The following is a 7,591-nucleotide window of genomic DNA, read 5'->3' as shown; positions in this document are numbered from 1 at the left end:
TTCTGTTGCTGGATTTTGCCATGCATTGCCTTGCATGATGATCTTCTTGTCTGGTTGAGCTGGACATGTCATCTAACTGCTTCAGTTGTACACACTGCAAGACTGGAATTTTGGTGTTTTACGTAGAGACAGAGACTTCTTTTGTTTAGTTGCTTCATATCATTTCCTTTGCTTGCACTAAACACTGCATCAAGCACTCAACTGTGGTTTTCAGGCCATGAAAACAGTGAACACGATAAGGTTAAAAGAGGAAGTTGATTATGAAAAGCCTATATAGGAAGGTAAAAATGTAACCTGATCTTCTGCTGCTAACCTGTAGACAAGCAGGGTGCTTAATTTGCTATTTCCCACAGCATCTTTCCTCTAGCAAACCATTTTAGCATAGACGATATTGTACATTTTAAGTGCAAAAGTGACTGGTACATTCACACAAACTAAAGACATCTTCTATTCTGGGATGGGATGCAAAAGAAGCTGATACAAATCCAGAGATAGTTATCTCTGTTCTTTCTCTTGTTAGATTGTTTCGTTTCGCACACTAAGCTTGCCAAGCTGAAACAAGTACCAATGTCGACTGGGGATAGAACTTGAAATGCATTGTTTGGCACCCACAGCACACTTCATTCTTTGGTAGTGATGAAAAGAATGTATGTAACTGGTATTTTCACTCAGGGCATACGTATTTTCGGAAAACACATCGTGTCTCGTGTCGCTTTCATCCTGTATGATCTTCAAAGTCTGGAAAATAAAGTCTATCAGGCTACCAGGTTCTCAGGTTCCCTAAGTTTGTAAAGTTCAGAACTTGGGTTCAGATTTTGTGATAGGAATTTTGGTATGTCAAGACTTTAAAGCCTGCCCAGTGGCCAGTGCCCTTTACAAGGACATTGTGCTTCTTCTGTACTAGCATGGATAGATATTTGGGAGCCAGTGTAAATGCTGTTTTGAATGGATATTTTGGATGTTGGAGCTCTGTGTTCATCCAGATTGAAAACAACAGTAATGGATTTACAAAAAGAAAACAATTGCTCTGAAAAAATGGCTTCACTTCTGTGTAACTTCCAGCATGGTAAGTTAGATCATTCATACCCTTGTAGAACCTGTTCTGGTCACTCTCTTGGGACTCTGAAATTAGACCATTCAGTAAACAATTGCTTCAAAACCTGTGGTCTCTTGGTTGCCTTTATCCACTGCACTCCAAACCAGAAGCTGAAGCTAGGTTCACAAAATGAAACTGAAGCTGAAACTGAAATTGTAGTCAGCTGAAATCAGGAGCAGACACCAAGTCCTGCTCTGAAACTGAAACTGAAACTGAAGCTCTACACGTCGTTCTACCGGACAGCAAGGATGTACAGCAAGCAGGCAAAATTGACAAATTTAACCTCGAAGCGAAAGTATTTCACAAACTACACTGTTTTCAAAAATATTTCACCTAGCCCTTTTGTGCAGCGTCCGACAGCAAGGCGTTGCACTCGACTATGGAACTCCTTACAGCTAGACGCTGCATAGTGTAGTGCAGCTCTTTGGCATGAGTGTTAGGCGCTGCATTGTAGAGTGCAGCGCCTTACCATCAGGCGTTGCACATTAGGGGTCAAGTGAGTAAAATACTTTCAAAAATAGTTTAATTTGTGAAATAATTTCGTCCTGAGGTCAAGTTTGTGCCTTTGACCCAGCAAGCACTATGCTCGCCTGTGTCGCCAATGCTTAATCAAGTTCCATATCAGTACAGTTTCTTTGAGCTGAAATGGAACCTTTGTTGCCTGTGACCGCTATTGTGTTTTTTTTCTTTTTGGGAGACCGCTATTGTGTTTTTTCTTTTTCTTTCTGGGAGACCGCTATTGTGTTTGGTGTACCTGTAGTCAGTGTTCTTCGTTTGCTTCACATATGGATGACTGAGTGGTTGCAGGGTCTTTTTTTTTTTGAAATAAGACAAAAGACTTGCCGATTTCATTAATAAGGAGAAGGTTTAGACATAAGCTGCAAAGCGGCAAAGAAACAAAAATCTACTCTCGTGACATAAGACTACTCATATGATCACATTCACAGGTGACAGGACAGGGAGTCCCTCCCGGCCCGGTCCCTCCCGTCCCTCGTGTCGCTCCTAAGGCGACTCGGGGGAGTCTAGGGTTTTCCCCCGCCGCCTCCCCCCCCCACCTTCCCCACCCCCCTCGCCGTCACCGGAGACGAATGCCGAGAAAGTCCGCGCGGGCGCCGGGGAAGGTGGTGGCGGGGTCTTCGGCGCTTCTTCGCAGAGGCCATCGGATCCAGGGGCGGCGGCTCCTGCTGGCGTGGCGTCCGGCATGCTTGAGGGTTCGGTCGTGAGGACGGCGAGCCGCAGGCGTGCCAGATCTGGAGGTATAGCCCCCCTTCCCTTCCATGCATCCCTTCCCAGTCCCCGGTTCGGTTTGGATCTTGCCGGATCCAACCCCGGTGTGTTCTGGTGGAGCAGATCGGTGTCCGGGGGAAACCTTGGCCGCCTTGGCTGGCCGGCAGCGGCGACGCCGCTTTTTGGCGCCGCTTTCCTCCTTGGGGGCGCTGCTGAGGGCACCATCTCTCCACTCCGACCCATGTCCGGGTGAAAGCCCAAGATCCGATGCGGATCGGGCGTCGGCGGCGCCCCGTGCACTGTAACCTTCCTGGAGGCGACGCTAAGGACATTGGGATCAGATGGAAGGGTCTGCAGGTGAGGGGTGGGGGTGTGCTACCTCCCTTTCGGTGGAGCGGTGTTTCGTTCTACATATTCTTGGCGGCGGCTCTTGGCGGCGGCTCTTGGCGGCATGGAGCAGCGGAGGCTTGACGTCAGATGTGTGGTGACGGACACGCGCAGAAGGTCGACGCTGTCTGGTGTCGTGGTGGCGTCGGCGGCAGCGAGACCGGGCAAGGCCGATGCAACAGTACAGCTCTGAAGATGGATATGTGGCAGGTGGCTGTGGCGGCCTCATACCCGACAGGCGTCCTGGTTGAGGAGCACGCCGCACTGGTGGGTGCACATACCCGGCAGGCGTCCTGGTTGGGACTGTTGGGGAACGTTGCAGAAAACAAAAATTTTCCTACGGTTTCATCAAAATCCATCTAGGAGTTCATCTAGCAACGAGTGATCGGATTGCATCTACATACCTTTGTAGATCACGCGCGGAAGCGTTCAAAGAACGAGGATGAGGAAGGCGTACTCGACGTGATCCAAATCACCGGAGATCCTAGCGCCGAATGGACGGCACCTCCGTATTCAACACACGTACGGTCAGCGTGACGTCTCCTCCTTCTTGATCCAGCAAGGGGAAGGAGAGGTTGAGGAAGATGGCTCCAGCAGCAGCACGACGGCGTGGTGGTGGTGGAGCTGCAGTACTCCGTCAGGGCTTCGCCAAGCTCTACGGAGGAGGAGGAGGTGTTGGAGAGGGAGAGGGAGACGCCAGGGCTTAGGTGTGGCTGCCCTCCCTTCCCCCCACTATATATAGGGCCAAGGGAGAGGGGGGCGCAGCCTTGGCCCTTCCTCCAAGGAAGGGTGCGGCCAGGGAGGAGTCCATCCTCCCCAAGGCACTTAGGAGGTGCCTTCCCCCTTTAGGACTCTTTCTTTCCCTCATCTCTTGGCGCATGGGCCTCTTGGGGCTGGTGCCCTTGGCCCATATAGGCCAAGGCGCACACCCCTACAGCCCATGTGGCCCCCAGGGGCAGGTGGACCCCCGGACCCCTTTCGGCACTCCCGGTACAATACCGATAATGCGCGAAACCTTTCCGGTGACCAAAACAAGACTTCCCATATATAATTCTTTACCTCCGGACCATTCCGGAACTCCTCGTGACGTCCGGGATCTCATCCGGGACTCCGAACAACATTCGGGTTATTGCATATACATATCCCTACAACCCTAGCGTCACCGAACCTTAAGTGTGTAGACCCTACGGGTTCGGGAGACATGTAGACATGACCAAGATCGCTCTCCGGTCAATAACCAACAGCGGGATCTGGATACCCATGTTGGCTCCCACATGCTCGTCGATGATCTCATCGGATGAACCACGATGTCGAGGATTCAAGCAACCCCGTATACAATTCCCTTCGTCAATCGGTATGTTACTTGCCCGAGATTCGATCGTCGGTATCCCAATACCTCGTTCAATCTCGTTACCGGAAAGTCACTTTACTCGTACCGTAATGCATGATCCCGTGACCATACACTTGGTCACTTTGAGCTCATTATGATGATGCATTACCGAGTGGGGCCAGTGATACCTCTCCGTCACACGGAGTGACAAATCCCAGTCTTGATCCGTGTCAACCCAACAGACACTTTCGGAGATATCCGTAGTATACCTTTATAGTCACCCAGTTACGTTGTGACATTTGGTACACCCAAAGCACTCCTACGGTATCCGGGAGTTACACGATCTCATGGTCTAAGGAAAAGATACTTGACATTGGAAAACTCTAGGAAACGAACTATACGATCTTGTGCTATGTTTAGGATTGGGTCTTGTCCATCACATCATTCTCCTAATGATATGATCTCGTTATCAATGACATCCAATGTCCATAGTCAGGAAACCATGACTATCTGTTGATCAACGAGCTAGTCACCTAGAGGCTTACTAGGGACATGTTGGTGTCTATTATTCACACATGTATTACGATTTCCGTATAACACAATTATAGCATGAATAAAGACAATTATCATGAATAAGGAAATATAATAATAATGCTTTTATTATTGCCTCTAGGGCATATTTCCAACAGTCTCCCACTTGCACTAGAGTCAATAATCTAGTTACATTGTGATAAATCGAACACCCATGGAATTCTGGTGTTGATCATGTTTTGCTCTAGGGAGAGGTTTAGTCAACGGATCTGCTACATTCAGGTCCGTATGTACTTTACAAATATCTATGTCTCCATCTTGAACATTTTCACGAATGGAGTTGAAGCGACGCTTGATGTGCCTGGTCTTCTTGTGAAACCTGGGCTCCTTGGCAAGTGCAATAGCTCCAGTGTTGTCACAGAAGAGTTTGATTGGCCCCGACGCATTGGGTATGACTCCTAGGTCGGTGATGAACTCCTTCACCCAAATTGCTTCATGCGCTGCCTCCGAGGCTGCCATGTACTCCGCTTCACATGTAGATCCCGCCACGACGCTCTGCTTGCAACTGCACCAGCTTACTGCCCCACCATTCAAAATATACACGTATCCGGTTTGTGACTTAGAGTCATCCAGATCTGTGTCGAAGCTAGCGTCGACGTAACCTTTTACGACGAGCTCTTCGTCACCTCCATAAACGAGAAACATTTCCTTAGTCCTTTTCAGGTACTTCAGGATATTCTTGACCGCTGTCCAGTGTTCCTTGCCGGGATTACTTTGGTACCTTCCTACCAAACTTACGGCAAGGTTTACATCAGGTCTGGTACACAGCATGGCATACATAATAGACCCTATGGCTGAGGCATAGGGGATGACACTCATCTCTTCTATATCTTCTGTCGTGGTCGGACATTGAGCTGAGCTCAATTTCACACCTTGTAATACAGGCAAGAACCCCTTCTTAGACTGATCCATATTGAACTTCTTCAATATCTTGTCAAGGTATGTGCTTTGTGAAAGACCTATGAGGCGTCTTGATCTATCTCTGTAGATCTTGATGCCTAATATATAAGCAGCTTCTCCAAGGTCCTTCATTGAAAAACTCTTATTCAAGTAGGCCTTAATGCTGTCCAAAAGCTCTATATCATTTCCCATCAAAAGTATGTCATCTACATATAATATGAGAAATGCTACAGAGCTCCCACTCACTTTCTTGTAAACGCAGGCTTCTCCATAAGTCTGCATAAACCCAAACGCTTTGATCATCTCATCAAAGCGAATGTTTCAACTCCGAGATGCTTGCACCAGCCCATAAATCAAGCGTTGGAGCTTGCACACCTTGTCAGCATATTTAGGATCGACAAAACCTTCCGGCTGCATCGTATACAATTCTTCCTTAAGGAAACCATTAAGGAATGCCGTTTTGACGTCCATTTGCCATATTTAGAATGCGGCAATTGCTAACATGATTCGGACGGACTTTAGCTTCGCTACCGGTGAGAAAGTCTCATCGTAGTCAACCCCTTGAACTTGTCGATAACCCTTAGCGACAAGCCGAGCTTTATAGATGGTCACATTACCATCCGCGTCTGTCTTCTTCTTAAAGATCCATTTATTTTCTATGGCTCGCCGCTCTACGGGCAAGTCAGTCAAAGTCCATACTTCGTTTTCATACATGGATCCTATCTCAGATTTCATGGCTTCCAGCCATTTGTCGGAATCCGGGCCCGCCATCGCTTCTTCATAGTTCGAAGGTTCACCGTTGTCTAACAACATGATTTCCAAGACAGGGTTGCCGTACCAATCTGGTGCGGAACGTGTCCTTGTGGACCTTCGAATTTCAGTAGGAGCTTGATCAAAAGTATCTTGATCATCATCATTAACTTCCTCTCTAGTTGGTGCAGGCACCTCAGGAACATTTTCTTGAGTTGCGCCATTTTCCGGTTCAAGAGGTAATACTTCATCAAGTTCTACTTTCCTCCCACTTACTTCTTTTGAGAGAAACTCCTTCTCTAGAAAGGATCCATTCTTGGCAACAAAGATCTTGCCTTCGGATCTGAGGTAGAAGGTATACCCAATAGTTTCTTTAGGGTATCCTATGAAGACGCATTTTTCCGACTTGGGTTTGAGCTTTTCAGGTTGAAGTTTCTTGACATAAGCATCGCATCCCCAAACTTCTAGAAACGACAGCTTAGGTTTCTTCCCAAACCATAATTCATACGGTGTCGTCTCAACGGATTTCAACGGAGCCCTATTTAAAGTGAATGCGGCAGTCTCTAAAGCATAGCCCCAAAAAGATAGCGGTAAATCGGTAAGAGACATCATAGATCGCACCATATCTAATAGAGTGCGATTACGACGTTCGGACACACCATTACGCTGAGGTGTTCCAGGCGGCGTGAGTTGTGAAACTATTCCACATTTTCTTAAGTGTGTGCCAAACTCGTGACTCAAGTATTCTCCTCCACGATCTGATCGCAGGAACTTAATTTTCCTATCACGTTGATTCTCAACCTCACTCTGAAATTCCTTAAACTTTTCAAAGGTCTCAGACTTGTGTTTCATTAAGTAGACATACCCATATCTACTCAAGTCATCAGTGAGGGTGAGAACATAATGATAGCCACCGCGAGCCTCAACACTCATTGGACCGCACACATCAGTATGTATGATTTCCAATAAATTGGTTGCTCGCTCCATTGTTCCTGAGAACGGAGTCTTGGTCATTTTACCCATGAGGCATGGTTCGCACATGTCAAATGATTCGTAATCAAGAGACTCTAAAAGTCCATCAGCATGGAGCTTCTTCATGCGTTTGACACCTATGTGACCAAGGCGGCAGTGCCACAAGTATGTGGGACTATCATTATCAATCTTACATCTTTTGGTACTCACACTATGAACATGTGTAGCATTACGCTCGAGATTCATTAAGAATAAACCATTCACCATCGGAGCATGACCATAAAACATATCTCTCATATAAATAGAACAACCATTATTCTCGGATTTAAATGAGTAGC

This window comes from Triticum urartu, chromosome 6A (assembly GCF_056163025.1).
Source record: "Triticum urartu cultivar PI428250 chromosome 6A, HENAU_Tu73, whole genome shotgun sequence".
In the NCBI taxonomy this organism is placed as follows: Eukaryota; Viridiplantae; Streptophyta; class Magnoliopsida; order Poales; family Poaceae; genus Triticum; species Triticum urartu.
The sequence above is the reverse complement of the archived record's forward strand: the minus strand, read 5'-3'. Positions refer to the sequence as shown.